This window comes from Equus przewalskii, chromosome 4 (assembly GCF_037783145.1).
Source record: "Equus przewalskii isolate Varuska chromosome 4, EquPr2, whole genome shotgun sequence".
Taxonomy (NCBI): Eukaryota; Metazoa; Chordata; class Mammalia; order Perissodactyla; family Equidae; genus Equus; species Equus przewalskii.
Window position 1 is genome coordinate 24,610,742 of NC_091834.1, and position 24,075 is coordinate 24,634,816.

Sequence of the window (24,075 nt, forward strand, 5' to 3'; positions counted from 1 at the left end):
AATATAAAGTGTCCTTCGAGGTTTCTGTTATACTTCCATTATTATACCTAATGCTCCACACAATCTCTGTGTGTTCCACTCCATTTTGTTCCTTCCTCAGTTTTTCTCGTTTTGAAGTACTTTTTCAGACTCTCTTTATATGTATTATAATTGCCCATTTCATAAAATATAGGGCAATGAATTTATGAGCCTTGAAAACATTTACTTTAGAAATTAGAATTATGACTTTTTAAAGTTGTGTCATAAACTTCTGTAAATTTGCCAGACCGATAAATACTTGAAGAGAAAATGAGGGGAGAAAGTAACTTGGTGTAGCAGTTGGGTCGGTTAGCAATGCCGATGGCTACCTGTGGTAATTCCCTCACACAGATGTGTAAAGAGTCCTTGCTGTGACTTAAATGGAGCACACACTTAAACTCATTAGGGTGTGTAAGCAGCTATTACGAGAAGAGACAAACTTCACAAGTAGTGTGGCACTACAGGATTGCTCATTTCCTAGCATTCTCTTTCTAAGAAGCCATTCTGGCTGGGAATACACTTTGAAGCATTGACTTTACGGAGAAATTAGTATGAAATTCAAACTTATTCACTTTGAGGAGCTTTGTTGGTTGAACAAATGGAATGTGAATGACAGTAGATCTCTCACTGTTGGTGATACACCTTTTCTAAGAGAAATTTCAAAATACAGTGCAGTGCCTGTTTTCCTCCATTTGGAAAGAAAGAACTTTATTTTGTTATTGTTTATTCTTAACCTACTGGAAACTTTTCAGTACTCCTGCAGAAATTCGCCAACAGCATGTTTATATTTCATAATTATCAAGTGAACTAGGAAAAAGTCTCGTATGTGATCTGAACCATTGATCTCCAGCTGCTGTCGGTGAACTGCAGTTTAGAGAATATCACTAAGTGGACACATTGATTTTTTGAGCCTGAGATGATGCATCTCTTTTTGAAAAGAAAAGAAAACTTTTCCATTAAGCAGGCAGTTAGTGTATTCATTTCAGAATGGTTTTAGGAAGTGCGCCTCTCCGTCTTTCAAAAGTTACTTGGGCAAAAGCTATGCCATTTCACCTTCAACCAACAAAGTCTGCCCAGCCAAGGCAGAGTAGAAAGTTGAGCAATTTGGTGAAACAGGAAAACATTGTCAGACAAGTTGCTCGGTTTTTCACTTCACTTTTGGCTTCTAGAGACTCGTTCTTGTTTAATTGCAAACTTAGTGATGTGCCTGGTTTGGAGGAGAGATATTGAGTGAGAAAAGTCCTAGGTGGATGGAAGACTCGGGTGGTTATCTGAGTTCATCTTCTCTCATGACTCAGTATTGTTCTTAAAGTCTCGACTAGAAAAGCTAGGCTTTTACATTGTTGGGCAATGGCTACTAAATAGTCATAATGTTGCCCGGTTGCAAAAACAAAACATTCAAACTATAGCCAGGGAAATAAGTAGTCATGAATTCAAGGCCTGAACTATGCTAATGAAACCAATGAAAACGGGGTGCCAAGGTGAGGAAAGTTGCCAATAGTTTGTTCTTCTCTTGCAATTTTGGGGATTTCTTTTTCTTTCTTCTTGGACTTCATTTCCCTCCTAGGCTGCTTTCTCTCATTAGGGTGATAAGGGAAGAGTAGAATGGGATAGAAACCATAGGTGAAATGCAATGGTGGTGAGCTCAGGGATGCTGAATGTACTTTGTAGTCTAGTAGAAGTTTTACAGGCTGGGTGACTTCTGAACACTATTTACAAGGTTGATTTTTAATTAAAAGAGAAGCACTAGGTACTACATAATGTAATCACAGTAGTACTGATCTTGTGACCGTCACATGTCCTGTTCACAAGATGTTCTCCAAGCGAAAAAAGGCCCAGGCTAAGTGTAAGAGTAGTTTTAAAAGTAGCAGATAGTAATTAATTAATACCCAGTGATTTTGAAATGAGCCACCAAACATGCCAACTCAGTAGCATCATCTTAGAGATGGAGAGAGAGTGATGAGATTGAGTCTGTCTCTGAGGAAGCAGTTTAGTGCAGTGGGGCAGAGGTTCAGTGTGCCTCTCAGGGAAAAAAGTACGTCTGCAGATGAATTTCCTTTCAAAGAGAAGTGAAGTTTCACTCCCTGAGCAGAGCTCCATTTGTACATACTTCTGTTCTGTAGCAAGCAGAATCCTGGCCTGATCTGGATTGGCCCTAACATTTTGGGGGGATGTGTCTCATGACATAGGAACCAGGATATGTTTACAGGTTTACTTTCGTTTAGAAGACCGTTGGTTTTGTTGTTGTTTTTTTTCCTGTATAGCGCTGGGCCAGTTTTTAAACTGCTTTTGATTTCGTTGTACAGCCTGATGATTTATCCCTGTGCTATTTTCACATTAGAGCTTTTATTGTGGTTCCTATGAAGGCCCCATTTCTGGTCTATTTTTCCCTGCTCAACCTTTCTTCCCTTTCATCACTAAAGCACACGTGACAGTGATGGCCATGCACATTTCCTCGAAATCCAGCCTTTGTATCTTCATGGTCCCTAGACACCTGGACCATCTCATGAAGAGAAGGACAAACACCCTGCCTGGAGCACTTGGCCCTTTGACCAATAGTTAAGTTCCCTAAAGAGAGAAAAGAATGGATCTCTATTCCCCCTTTCAATTGTTATTGGATCTGAAGTTAATTGAGCTGTTTCAGGTAATGCTTAGGACATTTGTGGTGGATTCTGAGCTGCTGCGCGCCCACACCCGGTGGCCTCCATTTCTATCTGGGACTCTATCCTCAGAACTTCCTTAGGCTTCCCGTCCTTCATTGAGTCTGTAAGAAGAAGACCTGCAGGTGCTTACATGGAACTATGAAACTGCACCATTTATCTGTCCATCTTTTTACCTATCTATCTATCATTGGTTTTGAATTTGCCAGGTAACAGACTGGTCATGAATTAACATATGCTAGAGATTTGCTCTTTCCTACCAGCGGCATATAAAAGTTATTTTTAAAGTTGTTTTAAATCTGTGAGTAAAAATAAATTGCTTTTGCTGCAAGAAACACCAAAAATGGAAAAATGAACAGTTCAAAGATGATAATTTATTTCCTAGGCATTGCTAGAAGCATAGTTACTTTAAACAGTGAGAGGATTTATGAGATGTTTGACTTAGAAATGGGTTGAAGGGTGGTCTAACCTTTGTGCCGGTTTCACCATCATAAGCTTTTTGGAGTCATACTGATGCAGTCATGGGGATGTGACATGCTTGGGAGCGGTACCTTTGAAAACATCAAAGACACAGGGGAAACGACTGTTGCCCCTGGCACAGAAGAATTTGGGAGGCAAACTTTTATTTTCTTTGAATATTAACTTTATGGTTAGCATATTTTTTTTAAATATTAAGAAGCCGGGACAAAAATGTGTGGTTAGGAAGATTTGGATGAGGGAAGTTAACTGTTGTTTGTCCTGTAGATAATATATGTATATTTTTTTCCCTGAGGAAGATTAGCCCTGAACTAAAATCTGCTGCCAATTTTCCTCTTTTTGCTGAGAAAGACTGGCCCTGAGCTAACATCCGTGCCCATCTTCCTCTACTTTATATGTGGGACACCTACCACAGTGTGGCTTGCCAAGCGGTACCATGTCCGCACCCAGGATCTATACTGGCAAACCCTGGGCCATTGAAGCAGAACGTGTGCACTTACCCACTGTGCCACCAGGCTGGCCCCCTGTAGATAATATTTTTAGGCAGTAAGTTCTTCACTTTCAAAACATATTTTAGAGTAGGTATTTTTTTGAACTTAATGATTTGATCTTATTTTTTCTCAGTAATTTTTTTTACTTAATAGAGAAGTTAAAAAGACTTTTTTTCCTTTTCTTTTCGTTTTTTTTTTTTTTTTTGAGGAAGGTTAGCCCTGAGCTGACATCCGTGCCCATCTTCCTCTGTTGTGTATGTGGGATGCTGCCACAGCATGGCTTGATAAGTGGTGGGGAGGTCTGCGCCTGGACCACTGGGTCACTGCCGGCCCTGAGAAGAGTTTTTTTAATTGTTGTAATTCTTTGAAAAATCCTACTGAAAACAAAACCCTGACTACCTTATATAAATATAAATAGTGGCTTGCTGCAAAAGCAAAGCTTTTTCTTATTAGCTTTTTATTTTTAAAGAATTACAGAGTCACAGGAAGTTGCAAAATAGACACAGAGAGGTCCCGTGTACTCCCCCAGCCTCCCTCAATGGGACATCTTAGTAGTGAAGTTTTAAATATTTAGTTTGACATGTTTCTCTAATATTAACCTAGGGTAAACATTCACTGTTTTAATTAGCTAGTGAGGTGATAATTATAGAAATCATAACCTTCACAATACTGTTTAGAAGTTAATTGTTTTTAAATGAAATTTTTTGGTCTTTAACATTTGGGGGCCATCAAGGCATGAGGAGGAAAAGGGAATGAGGGAATGAAGGAGAAGATTGGTAAACAGGCAGAGAAATAGAAAGAGAGAGCGAGAGATTGATCAATTGGACAAACCAAACACTCTCTTGTAGTTTTCAGATGAATTTGCATGTGCTGAGTTTGTATTCCGTTCAAATCACAAGAGGTTGGATTTTTCTATGTGTGCCATACAGGCTGGAGCTGGAGGGAGCTCCAGCCTTTGTTTATTTTCATCTATTTGGTCTATTTTGCTTTCTTTATTTTAAGTATAGGTGCCCTGGGTGAGGGTCTTCGGGAATGCTGGTGATGTCGTGTTTCTTGATTTAGATGCTGGTTACACAGATGCAGTCATTTGGTGAAACATTCATGGAGCTGCACATTTTTGATTTGCACATTTTTCTACATGTATGTTGTACTATAGTAAAAAGTTGTAAATACTGGGCTCGGTCACTTAATAGAGGAGATAAAAAATCTCCAGGGAAAGCCACGATTTTATCAGAAAATTCAGGATCTCAAAGAAGGTATTGGACTTAAAATCAAGGCAATGCGTCTCTTCTTTGTTCTGGTATAAATAGTAAAAAGCTCTCTTCAACTCAAAGTGATGCTCCTCTTACTGTTACTTTAATTTTCTCTAAGTCAATTACAAATTATTTTAAAAATAGGTTTGAAGAGGATGGCAGCAAAGTGGCAAACTCCTGCTCCTTTACGCATATATAAATTCTTCTAAGGAAAGCATCTTTTAACAGGTATTAACCAACTGCAGAATCCTTGCAGAAAGACAGTGTCATTTGGCAGTAACCACAGTTTCCTTCTGTTTCTGTCACCTCCTAGGGTCAGGCTCTTGTGCAGCTGTTGTCAGACCAATACAGGGAAGGAGGAGAGAAAGCAGTCCCATGGTAAAGGAAAGTTGTTTTTTGTTGACCCCCCCATTTACCTTGTACTTCCCTTCTCTTCGGTTGTTCAGTCCCGCACTGCACGTTGTCAGGTACCTGAAAGCAGTTACTTCAAACATTTGGCTTGGCTTTCTGCTTGTTCACAGCAAGTCTGGTACCAGTTACTCAGCAGTGTCCTGAATCAGAAGCGTGTGGATGAAATTTTTATAACTTAAAAACTTCATTCCACAGTCGGTGCTTTTCCAATTGGGGTCCATGGAAACTGTTTTTCTGTAAAGAGGGCCCATGTATAATTAAATTCGAGAACTGTCACTGTAAGTGAATGTATGTCCTAGATGTAATGGAACTCAGAGGAACAGAGAGAGAGGCTGTCTTGTTCAACGCACTGTATTAGGGACCTGATCATTAAGTGCTTGGTTGACATTTGGATAGCAAAAATAAACAAAGGCTCGGCAGTCCTGTTGTACATGTCACGCTGTAAGAAGACCTAGAAGACAGGTGTGAGAAGCAGTGGAGATGGTGAAGTTTGGAAGCCTGGAGAACAGTTTGAACAGCTGAGGATGTTTAATGGGAAGGAGAGGAACTTTTAGGGACTATATCTGCCTCTCTTGGCTGGCAGGGAAAAGAGGATGTGGGGATCAGCAAAGGTAGTAAAACGCACTGGAGGCACAAATCATTTCAGCTCATAATCCAGAGAGGAATGTGCTTCATTGAGGGAGAGCCACTCTGAACCTGGAGGTTTTTGGGGACTGAGCAGTCACTCATGGGGTTATTACTGAGGTGTGAGTTCGTTTATAGAGAGGGTGAGAATAGGAGGTCTAGGAATACTTGAGTATGTAGGTATTTAAGAAATAAACTCTGTGCATCCTGTTACTTTTCATATTTTCTTGTGCTGACACAGTGGTTGCAAAGGAAGCAGTCCTTGAACTGTGACCCCAACAGGCGGGGAGCAAGAAGCTAACTCTTCCTGAGGGGTTGACACTGAAGGATGCCGGGGAGAGATGGGGGTTTGCTCTTGGCTGATAGCCTTCTCTTTCTTAGACCAACTAATGAAGCTCTGATACATGGCTGTCCTCTTAACTCACACACTCATGGTGAAGCAGAAATTCAGAATTCCCTGAATGTGTCACAGTTTGTAAGCAAGTGTTCTGAAACAGGTTTTTGTATAGGTTAGAATCAGCGTTGTCTCCACTGAGTCAGGTTCCAACAGTGAAATTTGCTTGTTGGAGACTCTTGTTGCAGGGACATATGAGTTTTCTGCATCAAGCTTGGAATCTGGCCATGTGGAGGTCAGAAGAATGATTTTTTTCCCCAGGAAAATATAAAAAGTGGATTATACCTCTGTAGCTATGTTGCCTATGAACTTTCTGTAGAACTACTGTACATATGTGTCCTGCATTTCTTCCAAGAGCTGTTAATCCTGATACCGACAGTTGACATCAAGTAGAATTCAGGAATAATGAAGAAAAAGGTGGGCTTAGAAAATTTACATAATTATGTAAGTCCTCTGTTTGATATAATTGGAACATTTTTCCATTGAGAGAAGCTTTGGTAAATAAAAAAAGGAGTGGATTAGACCTTTGCAATGTATTTTATCCATTACTATTTTTATTTCAGAACTGATTTGAAATATTGCAAAGTAATATTTAATAGTACTTTCCTAAACTCTTCTTTACTCTGCATTTCATCATTGGATTACTAAATAATTGGAGAGAGACTTTGTTTTTGTTTTTCGGTGTCTACTTATAAACCATGTTTTTTGAATTACCATGTTTTGGGGACAGCATGCTTTTTCCCAGAAAATCTCAGGTTAACATTAAATAAGCACTGTATGTTTATCTGATCTTGTTTATAGGAGCATGAAAAATTCAGTAACCTTTGTATATACTTTACTACTAACTAGCTAAGAGGTCATTGGAACATTTAGAATTCCACTATAAACTTCTAAAATTGTCAGGTGAAGTCTACTGCATCTATATCAGAGGATGTTTGTTATTCATGTAGGAATAAAATTAGCTATGTGAGAAAGAATATGTATGGTTCTATTTGGAAATCTCTACATTCAGGGACAGAAACCCAGCCAACTTCGTGTCTTTCCTGAGTTAACCAGGCCACTCTGGACTGTTCACAATGGTGGACGACCTTAGTAAATTCTGTCTGGGCTTCTATTCTGGTCAAGGTCGTGACTACACACATGATGTTAGAGTCATTGATTATGGTAGAAGTTATCTATAAAGACAGGAAGTGAGCCTGAGGTACTCTGCACTTCTTTTCTGACATTCTAAACTCATGATCATTATTTGTCTCCTGGTAGAGCTTTCTTACTAGATTGGAAGCTCCATGCAAAAAGCAGCTCTTATGATTCCTTCAGCCCATAACTCCCAGCACCATGCCGTGTACACAGTGGGCACTAAATAAATACCAACTGTGTGAATTGAACATATCTAAGGTATGATTGCATTTCAAATAAACTTCTGAAATCCTAACACATCTTTATTCACTGACAAGCATGTGTTGAAAAAACAAAGAAAAAAGAGACTTTGTTTGAACCCGCAAATGATTAGGTTATAATGATCTTAGTTAATGAATTTCCTCATTGGCCTTCTTTATACTTAATTAGGAGTACATAGAAAAACAAACATGTCTAAAGGAGTGTGACAAGTGTTTTCTTACATATTTTACTTTTCAGAGAATTCATCTCTAAAGGAAAGAACATACATTGGTTTAAAAGTATTTTTAAGGAATTAGTAGTTGGATTAAAATAGAATTATCAAGAAAAAGTGAATCTTTACTTCATGCAATCGGGATTAGACCTCTTCATATAGAAGGATCTGAGAATTATCTGTAGTGTTCACCATCATGCAAACAACTCAGGGGTATAGATATCTGTTTTTTTAAAAATTCAACTTAGTAGAAATTGGCAGGCAGTTTAGAGTAATACATGATCTTCAGAGTCCGCTTACTAATTACAAAAACTAATTATTTTGCATGGAATATGATAAAGTGATTTTAAGTGTATAATAAAAGGTCATAACCATGACAACTCTTAAATATTACGTCAAAGAAAAATAAGTTTGACTTTCATTTACCTTGGAAATAACTGTTAACTGTAACTTCAAGAAACACTATAAACAATGAGCTTGCTCCATGCCAGAGTGTTGTGAAAGTCAAATAGCTGGTGGTTATTTATTAATGACAAGAGGCAGAAGTCATGTCCTATATGTCTGTGTGTCTTGATCTGCCCAGAGTTGGCACAGTGATGAAAAGACCACAGGTACTAAATGGGAAGTTATTAATAAAATAAAATGGAATTTCAAGGACAGGGAAAGCAAAGTTTGTTTAATTCTGTGACTCATATCCCAGGTATCATATGTTTTTTTTACACTCAGTGCAAGATTTCCCCTGTTTTGATTTCTATTTCTGTGTGGCATGGATGTGGGTGAGAATCTTCTTTACAAAGGAAGTTAAAGCAGTTTACTCTATGTCAGTGTGTGGGAAAGTTATGAAGATAGAAAATTTTGAAACAGCAACCAGATGATTTTTTGAATCTTCAAACCAGAAGACCTAAAATAGGGGGAATCAAAAGAAATATCGACACAAAATAATCATAGCAGGTCAGACTTTGCTGCCATACATGAGTCTGAAGAGCAGTGTTGGTCTTGACTTTGCACATAGAAGTTTAACTAATGGTTCTTTCTCATTTTACCTCTAGAAATGGAAATTAGCATTGCAGGTGACTTTATTGGAATGTAGAGGCTGTCTGTGAACTTCCTTTTGTTGTTTTTAAAATAGACTATTACATTTAAATGTCAAATATTATGATAAACTGGCGTCTTTTAGAAGTATAAAGCATATCCCTCTATTAGTATATGTTCTGCCTATTTCAGGTTTATACTGCCGTTTAATGACTATCTACTATATGCAAGGTGTTACCCTCAAAGGTAGGACCTAAAATACTGCCTAGGACTTGAGTTGCAGATCAAGTTAATAGATTTCAAGAATATGGAGGTCTAGACCAGTCGTTCTCAACTGAAGACAATTTTGCCTCTCCCAGACCCCCTCCCCTCTGCGCCCCCAGAGACATTTGGCAGTGTCTGGAGCAATTTTTGGTTTTCACACTGGACTATGTAACTGGGATCTAGTGGGTGGAGGCCAGGGATGCTGTGAAGCCTTCTTGAATGCCTAGGACAGCAGCCACCATGAGAAATGATCCCAGCCCTGAATGTGAATAGTGCCGAGGCTGAGAAACCCTGGGCTAGGCCAAGCCAGCCATAATCAGCTCTTACTTACCCATCTTCTTTAATATTGCACCAGAATACACTTGTATTCTTTATTCCTCTTGCTTTGGAGTTAACTATCCCTGTGCCTGAATTTCTTATGTGCCCAGAAGTACAGCAGCCAGCATGGAGTTTGGCATTCCTATCAGGTGGCACTTGGACCAGCATGCCAACTTCACCTGCACCAGCTTGCCCAACCTGAAAACTCACCGAGGGAAAGCAATTAAGGCATCGTGTGAAGACGCTTTAATTATACCCACCAGTGAACTCACTTAAATAGGAATCCAGGAGGCTCTGGCATTAGAAGTTGGCTCCTTCACTGCTGTAGAAACAACGTAAATTTAACATAAAACTTGTGCTTTTCCTTTTCATTCTTTTTCCCCCTCTCCTGGCACTACAAGAGCACCATTAGGTAAAGAAATCTTTCACACGCCACTCCCTCAGAACCAGAAGAACAACCAGCTTGTTCCAGCCCAGCTCTGTTGTGGAGAGAAGGCAGCTAGCTACTCCCTTCTGAAATATCCTTTCTCTGAGAGCAGCCTACCCTAGCTTGAAAATGTGTTTAATAGTTTGAATTACACAAGTAAATGGTAAATATATATGTGTTTCTGCTTTCTGGTACTCTAAAACAATCCTAAGGTTTTAGATTACTCCACCTAATGGCCTAGCAGAAGGAAAGGAAGCCTTCTGCTGGGCAGAGGTCACCGTGTTAGTGTTGGGGCCCTGACCTGCCAGCTGCCCAAAAGAGCTGAGAAGTCACCAAGCGTTTGGCTATGCCTGAAAGGAGTTACCAGCATCTTGGAATAGGGCATCGCCTCTGTGGGGTGTTCTCTTGGCATTAGGGCATGGCAGGTGACCAAGGGTCCTGTTGGAATTGGAGGCCAACTTGAAAAACAAATCTAGTTATGAGCTTGAGTTCAATAACACTTGTGTTTCCCCATAACCCATGTGTATCATAAAACAATAATTTCTTGGACTTCAGAGCCACACCTGTAATGGTGCCTGGCATACAACAGGTGCTCAATAAATATTTGTTGAGTGAATGAAAGAGTTCAGAAGTGGATGGGATCTTGGTCCAACTCTCATTTGACAGAGAAAGAAACTCGAAGTCCACAGAGGTTCTACAGTTACCAAAGGAAAAAGGTTGCTTTCATGGCCCATGGTTTTCATGGTCCTGTGAATCATGTGCTAGCACAGACACCCAGGCGTGTGACCAGCCACCTTGCTGGCACGGGTGCCTTCCACGTCCTGAACCCAGCTTTCTTCAGAACAACCTCCAAAATTACTTAGGCTGTAAGCTCCTCCAAATTTGTGTCACCCCTAGGTGAGAAAATCAAAAGAATGAATCCTATGGGGTTGAAGATCTCAACATAATTGTTGGTTTTAAAACGATGAAAAAGATATTTTCAAATGTTTGACTCCATTAAGTAAGATTTTTAAAAATTTTACTTTATCATATTTATTAGTTATTGCTCTACCTATATTAATATAATGCAAGTGTTCCTCTCTGTATAATGTTTTAGAGAACCAAATTGAGATTTTTTTTGTTAATTAGACACATTTTAATCAAATTTAGTGTGACTACACCCAACTACAAAACTGATTGAGCTTAATTTGAATTTGTATATGTTTTTTCCAATAAAAGACCCGTTTTCCCATCTGTAAAAAGGAGTTAGATGTCGTGATAGCTAAGGTACCATCCAAGTCTAAGAAAAATGCCCTAAAGAGAAGCTTCTGGACAGTTCCCCAGTGGTCCTGGAGCCCCCGAGTCAACATCACACTTAGTGGCTCTGCGATCTCGTAGAGGCACCTCATTGTGCCTCAGTTTTCTCACCTATCAAATGCCAACATAATGGCACCTAAGGCAGGGGGCCGTAGTGAGGATTCTGAGAGGTAATGTATGGAAAGTGTTCGGTACATATTAACTATTTTATTGCTGCTGCTACTGTTATTGATGTTGTAGTTTCTAGATTCGCTGCCATCCAACAAGGTAGCCATGAGCCACCTTGATGGCTATGGGGCGTTTGAAATGTGACTTGTCCAAACTAAGATGTACTGTGAGTGTAAAATATGTCCTGGATTTTGAAGACTTAGAATAAGTATGTAAAAAAATCTCAATACTTTTTTGAATTAATTACACGTTGAAATGAAAATATTTTCGGTATATTGCATTAAATAAAATATATTATTAATGTTAACTTCAGCTGTGTCTTTTTACTTTTTTTTATTAATGTGGCTACTAGAAAATTTTAAATGACGCATGTGGCTCGCATTACATTCCTAGACTGGACTGTGGGCGATATGTGCGGTGAGGATCCGAGAAATGGGCTGCATGTTTGTTACAACCTTAAAGTATCTCCTAGTCTCCTCCACTTCCAAACTTTGGATCTTGAGCCTGAATTTCTGCTTCTGTAGGCTTTATTTTAACTCTGAAGAGTTAGCATTAATAGGTTAAAAAGAATAAGCGTCTAGGCAAATATGAATTTAATTTCCCTTTTAAACTGTTCTGCTCTGGCCAAAGGGAGATACTATTTAAGCATAAATCTGCTTCCAGTAAATGGAGTGAGATCCAATTCCTTACTCTTCAGAGAGCCCGCTGAGAAGGTGTCACTAAACTTGCGAATGGGTCATCCTGTACAGCATAGGTGTCCTTATAAAGAGCAGCACTTGGCTTGGTGCTTCTTCCATCAGTGGTTCCCAAGCTGTTCCTTAGACATATGTTAGTGTTAATAAATGTTCTTGAAAAAAAGCATTCTCTGGTCAATTAAGCTTGGAAAGCACTGCGTCTACAAGACCTCTTCTTGTGCACATTTCATGTTAAAGATTCTTAAAAGTCCTGTCATAAAAAAAAGCCTGTCTAACGTTGTTACAACCCACAATTTCTCAAATTTATTTGACCACAGAATCATTTTTTTCAAAAAACATCTATAAGACACACCCCCCTGTCTGCATGGAACAGTTTCAGAAACACTCTCTTAAATAATGAAAAGTGTCCACTCACCTGAACAATGATTTTAGGGAGGGGCAGTTTGAAACAGACCCTCTGAAATGTTTGAGACTAGTCTTTACTTATTGCTTTTGTTGGAAGAAATCCCTGATAAATGTGCTTCTCTAAAAAGAGTGAAGGGGAAAAAACAGAGTAATTGCAGTTTTGTCAGCATGTCAACCTCTAATTAATAATACCATTCTTGTTCTTGGTTTGTCAAATGATATTAAAAATGAATATCTTGTTTAGATAAGTAACATAAGGAAAAAAATAAAAAGTTTATATTTATTTATAATTAGTATATTTCCTGAAAATAGTTGAAACATCCTATGAGAGTTACAAATATGATAGGGCCATTCCAGCAAAATGTAGAGGAGCAAGAACACAGTTGTAAAGGAGAGAAGAAGGCTCTGCTAGAAACTGAGGGCTGACGGTGGTTGCTGCAGATGAGTGTGAAAACCAGCTCTGAGTTCCCTGGTTGCAGGGAGGCCTTTCAGGTGCCTGATCCCAACTCCAGGCCTGGTTTGATTGCTGCCTAAGTCATAATATGCAAGGCCAGCTCTAAGGGTATCTCCTAGAACATCTAGTTACTGCAGATTTCAATTTAGAGGATTATGTATTATTGGAGTATTATTATTCAGAAAAACTTTATTTAAAAAGCCTGAAAAGAAAGAAACTTAATGCATTCAATCAAAATGTTTCCTAAATGGAAAATATGTTGTATACGTACTTGATCTGGCCTGCTGCTTATTTTATTTTATTTTTTTTAATCTATTTATTTTTGGTGAGGAAGAGTGGCCCTGAGCTAACATCTCTTGCCAGTCTTCCTCTTTTTGCTTGAGGAAGATTGTCCCTGAGCTAACCTCCATGCCAGTCTTCCTCTAGCATGTATGTGGGACACTGCCACAGCATGGCTTGATGAACAGTGAATAGATCTATGCCCGGGATCCAAACCCATGAACCCCGGGCCACCAAAGTGGAGCATGTGAACTTAACCACTATGCCACTGGACCAGCTCCAGGCCTGCTGCTTATTTTAAAAGATTAAAATTGAGGTCAAAGAAATCTATGTCTGATAAAGGGTTAATTACCAAAATATGTAAGGAATTTGTATAACTCAATAGCAGAAAAATAAATAATCCAATTGAAAAATGGACAAAAGGCCTGAGTAGACATTTTTCCAAATAAGATGTACAAATGGGCAACAGGTACGTGAAAAGGTGCTCAGTATCGCTAGTCGTCAAGGAAATGCAAATCAAAACCACAATGAGATATCACCTCACACCTGTTAGAATGGCTATTATAAAAAGACAAGAAGTAACAAGTGTTGGTGAGGATGTGGAGAAAAGGGAACCCCTATGCACTGTTCTTAGAAATGTAAACTGATGCGGCCACTGTGGAAAATAGTATAAAGGTTCCTCAAGAAATTAAAAACAGAACTACCGAATTATCCAGCAACCCCACTTCTGGGTATTTATCCAAAGGAAACTAAATCAGTCTCTCAAAGAGATATCTGTACTCCCATGTTCATTGCAGCATTGTTTACAGTAGCCAAGATATGGAAACAGTGTAAGTGTCTGCCTCCAGATGAATGGATAAAGAAAAATGTGATGCAATGAAATGTTGCTCAGCCATCAAGAAGAAGGAAATCCTGCCATTTGTGACAACATGGATGAACCTGGAGAACATTATTCTAAGTGACACAAGCCAGACAGAGAAAGACAAATATTGTCTACAAATATTGTATTATCTCATTTACGTGTGGAATTTAAAAATGTTGAACTCATAGAATGGTGGTTGCCAGAGGCTGAAGGGTGGGGGAAACAAGGAGATGCTGGTCAAAGGGTAAGATTTTCAGTTAGAAGATGAATGATTTTTGATGATCTAATGTATGACGTGAATATAGTTAATAATGCTCTAGTGCATACTTGAACTTTGCTGAGAGAGAAGATCTTAAGCATTCCCACCACACATACACACACCCAGGAAAAGGTGACTCTGTAACAGTCAGTCAAATAACAATCCCCAGCATATTTGTTAACTAAGAAAATATTCCATTGGGGAGCAGAAACTTCTGTTTCATTTTTATCTCATCAATTTCTATTCCTTAATGTACAACATGTATTATTACACTATATATGTACATTATAATTAAATAACTAATCATTTATTAGGGGGATGTTCTCAAAATGTTTTTTGCTGACAGGGATGATATTAAAAATCCTCAGACCTTCCTGCTCTAGTTTAGTCCAGCGTTTTTCAATCAGTAAGGAGGGGTATTCATAAGAGCTTTTTAAAATGACACATGCCCAACTCCGGGGCCAGGTGTAGACGGTAGGTGACAAACGTGTGTGTTGTGTAAAGCTGCATAAGCTGGTTCCGGGGCCCCGTGGAATGTGAATTATAAGTGCTGATGAAGTTAACAAAGCTTAGGGAAACACAGCTTGGACTGCCTGATGGCCTCTGGATGACCTTGGACGTCACTGTAATTTACCTTTGGAGAGACATCTTTTTTAGTATGGTGGGACCTTCCATGATGCTTCTGAAGTGGTTTTGTCTGTTTTTTTTGGTTAACAGACTTTCATGTGAGCCAATAGAATACAGTGGTTAAAGGCACCTCTTAATACACAGACTGGGTTCAGACTGGGGCTGTGTCTCTCCCTGGCTGTGTGACCTTGGGCGTGATCCAAGCATCAGATTCCTCAGCTTAAGAATGAGGTAAAACCCTCCGCTTCTCGTGGAGCACTGAGTGGGACAGTACATGCAGCTTAGTGCAGAAGTTCACGGCGACCGTCCATGGCACAGTTCCATAAAATACAGTAGCCGCTAATTCAGAATTCAAGCAAGGAGAAAAATAAACTAAATGACCTAGGACAAATTTTCTTCTTTTGAATGACTCTAAGAATTAAAACAGCATAAAATGCTGTTGACAGGAAGGAGCTGCACATCAAATAAGAGCTGTCTCTTAATTAAAGGAAATCTAAACTATTAACACAAACAATATGAACAAGCCATTTATACACATCAAACCAAGGCTGAGCAAGGCTCTTCTTTTCCTGTTAATAAATATTTCCCAGCATTTCCACTCTGATTTTTAGGGCAGACACTAAGTAAACCTGGTTCCCCAAGAGGGGAATCTTTGGTTTTATGGGCTGGGTGTTTGAATTGTAGCATAAAGCAGACATAAAGTCATCAGATCATTTTTGCCTGAACTTAGAGCCACTAAAATTAAATCTTTTCCTCAAGTGTATGCTGATGTTTGTTATGGCCTGGCTAATCTATATTTAATGTTTTTTTATAAAAGAAAACACTCTGTTATGAGTATGTGTTGTGTCTAAGACTTATTTACCTCACTCCCCATGATTTTAAAAGTAAGCAAGCTTGGTAATATGACATGCGAGGTATTTAACAAATCGCAACTGTTATGCACACATACACTCACAATTTAACAAAAATAATATGTCTGAAAAGCAGTTTGAAATTCTTTTATTCATCAGAAAAAAAGTGCTGTGTCAGTATTTTTATTAGCTGTGAATGACTTGTGAGAATGTGTAACGGGAATTGGTTCCTGCATTCAGTGGCTTTTATGAACTGGGTGCTGTATTAGGCACTGGTGTCCCAAAGGTAACATAGTCAGAAGACCTCGTGACTAGTTACTGGAGAGTTAGGACCGTAACCTAGATCCTTAGACCTCAGTTGCTTCTGTAAACACCAGAAGGAGGAAAGCCATTTTGGAACACCCCAGGCTATTAGGATAACAGATACCAGCTAGCTTAATTTTTGCTAAGAAGACATTCGAATGGCATAGACCCATGGAGTGGCTGTGCTTTGATAATTTGGTACAAATATTCTACAGTTATATCAAAGATGGAACTAGAAACTCAAAGTGCTATTTTAAAATGATGTTTTCAACCTTTAAAATAAATGGAAGTGTTATTTACTTTTAGTATGTATACTTAACACATGAAGCACTTCAATCTTGCTAATGCAATACAGTATTACTGAACGTTTATACTCAAATTAGTAGAAGTATGAATTCCATCCACATTATGAATTATAAGGTGATCTTTATAGATTGGACGTGGGAATAATGATCACTGATATCTCCATGGAAAGTTCTATACCGGGTTTATAACCTCCTTGAGGAGGCACGAAGAGAATAGAATTTTAATGTATCTTCGCTATGGGGAAAGCTTGAAACTACTGCACTCTCCTGCCCCAGTGGATTTCATTACCAGACCACTTTCCTCTTCATCATTTCACTTGAGGCACAAATCCACAGAGAACTCAGCTACCAGGCCTTCCTCACACTGCCCTGCCCTGGAGGGTTAGACCTAGAGTGCTTGTATCAGTCTTTAAACATCCCTAGAGAAGGAAATTTGATACTTGCTCCTAATTCTTTTTTGACAATTGGGGATTAGGTGTCCCTTGGCATTGGACTCTCATTTTCTCCTCTCCTCCTCCAGGCCCTTCCCTCCTCAGTGCCTACCAGAGGCTACATTGCTTCATGCGGCTCCCACCCCTGGTCATCCAAACTCACCCCTCCAGGGGCTGCAGCAGCAAGGCCTCTGAGCAGCAGGAAACGAGCAGGACAGGGCCCAGCAGGGCCTGTCTCAGTAACAGGCTAATAGGGAACAGGTGGGGCTCTTTTATTTACAAAATGGTAAACTCAAACAGAATTTGGACTGTGTGTTCACCAGATCAGAGGAGCGCAAATCCCTTGCTTACATGCAGCCTAGAGGGCAGCCTTTAAAATTAGAATCTAGCTATTATTCTTAACGGCAGAATCTCCACTCGCATCCTCACCTCCTTAGACTCCCACGTTCTCTCCAAAAATGCTACTTGAATCTGTCCCTTCATCCCCTCCACCACCCCTAGAACCTGGTCTCACTTCAAGCAGAGCATTGTGACAACCTCCCCACTCCTCTGCTAAGCTTTCTCTGCTCAGCTCCACCCTTCTCTCTCAAACTATTTTTAATTATAGTAAAATATATATAACACAAAGTTTACCATCTTAACCGTTTTTCATCGTGCAGTTCAGTGGCATTAAGTACATTCACATTGTTGTGCAGCCATCACCACCGTCCATCCACAGAACACTTTTCACCTTGCAAAACTGAAACTCTGCTCCCATTAAATACTAACTCGCCATTTCCCTTCCCCGAGCTCCTGGCACCCACCATTCTGCTTTCAGTCTGTATGATTTTGACTACTCTAGGGACCTCATAAGAATGGAATCATACAGTATTTGTCCTTTTGTGATGACGTATTTCATTTGCCATAGTATCCTCAAAGTTCATCCATGTTGTAGCATATTGCAGAATTCTCTTTCTTTTTAAGGCTGAATAACATTCCCATTGCACACATTTACCACATTTTGGTTGTCCATTCATCAGTCAGTGGACACTTGGGTTGCTTCCACCTTTTGGCTATTGTGAATAATGCTATTATGACCATGGGTGTCCACTGTCCCCTTTATAGCCCAAATCTGATCAAGTCACTCCCCACCTTAAAATCTTCAACAGCTCCTCCTCCCTGAAGGACAAAGACTAGAACTCCTGTAGTTTTCTCCTGCCAGCCATCCCCTGGGTCTTCTTTGCCCATCGTCTTTGGGCAAGGCCTTGCATTTCCATAACCTTCTGCCTGTGTCCATGCTCTGTCCTCCATGTAGAGTGCAATTTCAATATCTCTACCTGGTGAAATCTTGCTGCTTCTTTCAAAAAAAAAATTCAAAAACCAAAACCCGCAGAGTTCCAGTGTCCTGGCCTCTGCGTAGCCTTCGGCTCATGCCTCTACCCCATCCCCTCCTTCACTGTAGCACCTCATATGTGCCTCTGCCACGGTCCTGGAATGGGCACACTCACATTTGTATGTCTGTGTCACCTCTAGGGTCTGAGCTCCGGGAAGGTGGGCACAGTGTCTAGTTCATTTTGGAAATCCTGGTCTGATTTGTCCTGTCTTTTCTGATTAAGTGCCCCAACTTACTGGAAAGGTCCCTTTAGTGGTGTGACAGCCCCTGAGCAACAGGAGAGTCCTTGTTAAGTCATTTTTTGCAGACTCCAGTTGCTGCCACATGAGTTTATCTGGTCACCAGAGTCATGAATTGTGTGGCAGGCATAGCCCAGGAATCCTTTATACAAAGATGGGGTTCGGCTGGTCAAGTTCAGGTCACAGACCTCTGAAGTCTTTTGTCCAAGGTTAAAGAGAACTTTTCAAGAGCCAGACACAATGTGGTCTGGCCCCACCTACTCTCCAAGGTCATGTCACCCAGCTGTCCCCTGGCTCACCTGGCTCCGGCCCCACTGGCCACAGCTTAGTTTCTCAAACAGAAGTTCTTACTCCCTTGGGGCCTCTGCACAAGCTGTTCCCTCTGCCTGGAAAGCTTGTCCCCCAGATCTTCAGTTGTAGGCTCCTCCTCCCCTTGCAGGGGTGTGTGTTTGCTTTTTAAATGTCTCACCTCCATGAGGGTGGAGCTCTTACCTGCTTCCTTCACCTTTGCACTCACAGAGCCCAGCCCTGTAAGGCAGCTTGAGTGACACAATGTGTACTGGGTCGAGAGTGAGAGAGACCCTAGAGCCCAGTCTGCAGTGTCTTCTTTCAGTTGTGTGACTTTGGTCGAGTCCCTTATTCTCCCTGGGCCTTAGCTTCCTCTTCCATAAAATGTGATGAAAATTCTGCTTTCTGGGGTGTCTTGGAGGATTCACGTGGAAGGCCCTGAACCAGCGCCTGCCGTCAGCTCCAAGCCTTGCAGTAGCCTTACACAGAATTCCTTCCTCGTACACAATTTATTCATTAATTAAATCTGTATTGAGAAATGAGTTCTCAAGAAGTGATTGTGCACCTTGGTCTTTGATGTCTTTGCCTGAGTCCTCCATGTTTTAACCCTTCTTATTCTTTAAAAATCACTAGTTTCAGTAATCAATCAATCATTATACTAATAATCATAATGAGTGTGATCCTGCCCCACCATGGCTGTGTTCTGCTGGAAGCACACTCAATGCTGTTCTCCCCAGAAACTTCGGGGAAATTCATGCTCAGTTGTGTGGACCCCACTGGAACAAGGACAGAGAACCAGGCCAAGACTTGTTGTGTGTTCGAGGTGTGATGTGCTGGCCAGGCTTTTGCACACGATAGGTGCAGCACGTGGCTGAGGAGCAAATGCCAGGCAGGACCCTGTGGAAAGGGAAGGCCGGAGAGGGTGTGCACTGCTCCCAGTGGGGGTGAGGTGGGGCCCTTGGCCAAGGCATTAAAAGTGACTGACAAAGGTGGAGGAGCTGCTCAGGAAAAACAGCGAGTGAGAGGTTGCACAGCCCTTGATTCTTCCTGACTTCTCGTTCCTGCTTCACCCAAGCAGATCAGCTCTCCAGTGATCCTGGAGACAGAGTGAAGTTGTGACTGGGAGAGGACATAAGAAAGAAAACCCAGATTCCCAGTATTGAGAGATTCCTCTCCCCCCATCTCTGAAAATAGAGCCCTTCAAACATTTTAGGGACAGTTTTGTTATTGTTGTTGTTTTGCTGTTTGTGTGAGGAAGATTCTCCCTGAGCTAACATCTGTGCCAGTCTTCTGTTTTGTATGTGGGACACCATCACAGCATGGCTTGATAGCTGTGTGTAGGTCTATGTCTGGGATATGAACCTACCAACCCTGGGCTGCTGAAGTGGAGCCCACAAACTTAACCACTATGCCACCAGGCTAGCCCCTAGGGACACATTTTGTTTTTAAAGATTGGCACCTGACCTAATTTCTTCTTCTTCTCCCCAAAGCCCCCCAGTACTTAGTTGTGTTTTCTAGTTGTAGGTCCTTCCTGTTCTGCTGTGTGGGACGCTGACTCAGCATGGCTTAGATGAGTGGTACTGTGTCTGCGCCCAGGATCCAAACCGGCAAAACCCTGGGCTGCTGAAGCGGAGCTGGCGAACTTAACAACTCGGCCACGGGGCTGGCCCTGGGATATAGTTTTGATGAGAAAGATGTTATTTTAGCTTTCTAACTATGAGAGGATATTTGTCTTTCTTAGGTCAGGGGAAAAAATGCAACCCATTGCACATTCTTCAGTGCAGACTATTTTAATTATTACCAGTTTAATGTGTGTTTTGCTTATTTAAGGAAAATCCCTGTGGTTCCCTGACGTGCTTCAAATGTCATAACTTTGTGTTTGAGTAAATAAGACTTCACGGTCCAATTCCTGCAGGAGCTCAGTCCTCAGTGTCAGGGGCTAGGGACATCTCCTTGACCACTGAAAAGAATGGACGCGTCTCTAGAAATGAGACCAACCACACAGCCGAAGTCACTGTGGCAAAAACAATGCGTGCCTCAGCGCCAAAGGCTGGTGCCTGATCTGCAAGTGTGTATATGCGTGGAATTTCGTTTGCCTGTGGCAAGTTTTCAAGACCACTCTGCAACTTGAGTGTCTCTTGGTCTTCTCTGAAATTTTCCAGTTTTGGTAGTCATTGGAGCCCCCTCGCTCCTGTGCATGTTTTCTACTCCCAGGAGTTTCACAAAGCGATTATAAAACACCACCATTTCATCAGAGCTCAATTTACCCTGCTTTCCATTTAGAAACAGCACTGTCTGCCTCAGGCGCAGTGGACAGGAGCATGGCATCAGCTGCCTGCTGGAAGGCCCACATGCTCTGAGCCCTGAGGTGTCCTCAGTCTGTCCCTGTCCCAGGGCTGGTAGACCTGGGAGAAATGTTGATTATGTAATTATTGCTAGCTGCCCAGGGCCAAAAAGCAAAGGTTACAATTAAAATATGAAGGTTGGCAAATCCGAGAATTCTGACCTTCCTTGGAGGGGCAGGCCTGCACTGCTCCTCTCCCCAACGCGGCTGCCCCTGTGTCCCCAGGTAACCTCAGTGGGGTGGCACATTTTCTAGGAGGACATTTGATTCCCAGCTGTTCCCTTCAGGTGATTCACGTAAGCTCACACTCATTTTTTTTAGCTCTTAACTGTTCTGCTTTACAATGGACTAGTTTTGTTTTAAGCAGACAAACTCGATTGCCAAGGGACAGTGATAACTTCTTCAGTTTCTAAAGAAGAGTTTTCATTTTCCCCAACTTGCTAAAAGACAGGTTCCCTCTGTACCTCTCAGTGGAATATTTTCCGTGCATATTAACAATGTGAGTGCCGTTCATATCTGGGACTTCTGTCAACCTTGGAACAAGGAAAGCGTTGCCTACCAGGCTGCTTGTTCTTGTACATTCTTTGCCCTGGATTCCTCACCCACCCCCTTTCTGGAAGACCTAAACATTCCTACTTAACATCTGGCACTTCACACTTCATTCCCTCAGACCACCTAACCTGCGTTTCTCAGGTCTTCCAGGGCCAAGCTCTCTGTTTAGGAAAGTATGGAGTGCTCCAACAAGAACCTAGCCATTCTAGTTCAACCTCCAATTTGACCTTGGGTGACCTTGACAAATTTCTCAGTATTTCACCCCCAAGTCATCCTCCCTTTGGTGTGTGAAGGACTAAGTGAACTCTGCATGGAAAACACCACTTGAGGATTGAAAACCATTTTGAAGACAGCAGGAAAAGCCATGTTTGTCCAGACAGGGGTGATGTGGATCTGGGCACAGCATGGCTCTATTTTAGCCATTCCAGGAATTCTTTTAATGCTGATTTTTCCTGGCTCCCCAGTGGGGACTGGGGCTCGAGAAGAGGGAAGAGTTCTCTCTTCTCTCAACAATTACTCTAGATGAATCAGCGACTTTGGTGCTGCAAGCCGTTAAACACTGACTGTGTCTTTTGTTCCAAAAATTGGGATGCCTAATCTGAAGTGTAGCTTGACAGCAAGCCCGAATGTGTGAAACCTGCTCAAAGATCTGGACCACCAGGCGACCAAAACCCTGGACGCAGAGCAAGGGCAGTGGTGTCTCTGGGTTCACATTCCTCACGTGGTTGTGGGTCCTTATGGTTTCCTCATGGCATTACTGCTTTTATTTTATTTTACTTTTCAGGTGTACATCATTATATTTCAATTTCTCTGTAGACTGCATCATGTTCACGACCCAAAGACAAATTACAATCCATTACCACACTCATGTGCCTAATCATCCCTTTTGCCCCTGCTCTCTCCCTGCTTCCCCTCTGGTAACCATCAATCTAATCTCTGTCTCTACGTGATTGTTGTTGTTTTTATCTTCTACTTATGAGTGAAATCATACAGTATTTGACTTTCTCCCTTTGGCTTATTTCACTTAGCATAAGACCCTCAAGTTTCATCCATGTTGTCACAAATGGCTGGATTTCATCATTTCTTATGGCTGAGTAGTATTCCATTGTGTATATATACCACATCCTCTTTATCCATCCATCCCTTGATGGGCACCTAGGTTGCTTCCAAGTCTTGGCTATTGTGAATAATACTGCAATGAACATCGGGGTGTATGTATCTTTACACATTTGTGTTTTCATGTTCTTTGGATAAATACCCAGCAGTAGAATAGCTGCATTGTATGGTAGATCTATTCTTAATTTTTTGAGGAGTCTCCATGCTGTCTTCCATATTGGCTGCACCAGTTTGCACTCCCACGAGTGGTGTATGAGGGTTCCCTTCTCTGCACATCCTCTCCAACAATTGTTGTTTCCTGTCCTGTTAATTATAGCCATTCTGATGAGAGTGAGGTGATATCTCATTGTAGTTTTGATTTGCATTTCCCTGATAGTTAATGATGTTGACCATCTTTTCATATGCGTGTTGGCCATCTGTGTATCTTCTTTGGAGAAATGTCTATTCAGATCTTTTGCCCATTTTTTAACTGGGTTGTTAGTTCTTTTTGTTGTTGAGATGTATGAGTTCTTTGTATATTTTGGATATTTACCCCTTATCTGAAATATGGTTTGGAAATATCTTCTCCCAATTGTTGGGTTGTCTTTTCATTTTCTTGATGGTTTCCTTTGCTGTGCAGAAGCTTTTTAGTTTGATGTAGTCCCATTTGTTTATTTTTTCTTTTGTTTCCCTTGCCCGGTCAGACATGGTACTTGGAAATATGCTGCTAAGACTGATGTCGAAGAATGTACTGCCTATGTTTTCTTCTAGAAGTTTAATGGTTTCAGGTCTTACATTCAAGTCTTTAGTCCGTGTTGAGTTAATTTTTGTGTAGGGTGTAAGATAACGGTTTACTTTCATTATTCTGTATGTGGCTGTCCATTTTTCCCAGCACCATTTATTGAAGAGACTTTCCTTTCTCCATTGTATGTTCTTGGCTCCCTTGTCTAAAATTAGCTGTTACTGCTTTTATTTTCACTTCAGGATCTCCCAGCTCCATCCCCGGCCCTCGTCTCTTTCTCTGTCTAAATGGTCTTCTTCAGGCTCATGATTAAAGTCTGCCTCTGATCTATGATGCAGAGCCCTCACCACCAGCCCAGGCCTCATGTTTGCACCTTGTTTATAGAAGTCCTGGAGGTTGCATTGGCAGCCCTGTAACCACTTTAAGTTCAGCTTTTGCAGGTGCACCTCCTTCTGCGGTGCCCTGGGGAATCACACTCATATTTTCAAATGTACCTGAGTCACACTCTGGAGCCATCCCAGACATCCCCC

The 24,075-nt window shown here is 41.0% G+C and overlaps 1 protein-coding gene across 2 annotated transcripts in view; it reads left to right on the forward strand.

The window, feature by feature from the left end:
* Window positions 1–24,075, forward strand: part of EGFR (epidermal growth factor receptor) — a 199,861-nt gene that overhangs the window by 11,397 nt on the left and 164,389 nt on the right. For both annotated transcript variants that reach the window (XM_070617275.1, XM_070617276.1), the window contains exon 2: window positions 5,213–5,277. The gene's annotated coding sequence lies outside the window, so the exon portion shown is untranslated. The remainder of the gene's footprint in view (window positions 1–5,212; window positions 5,278–24,075) is intronic.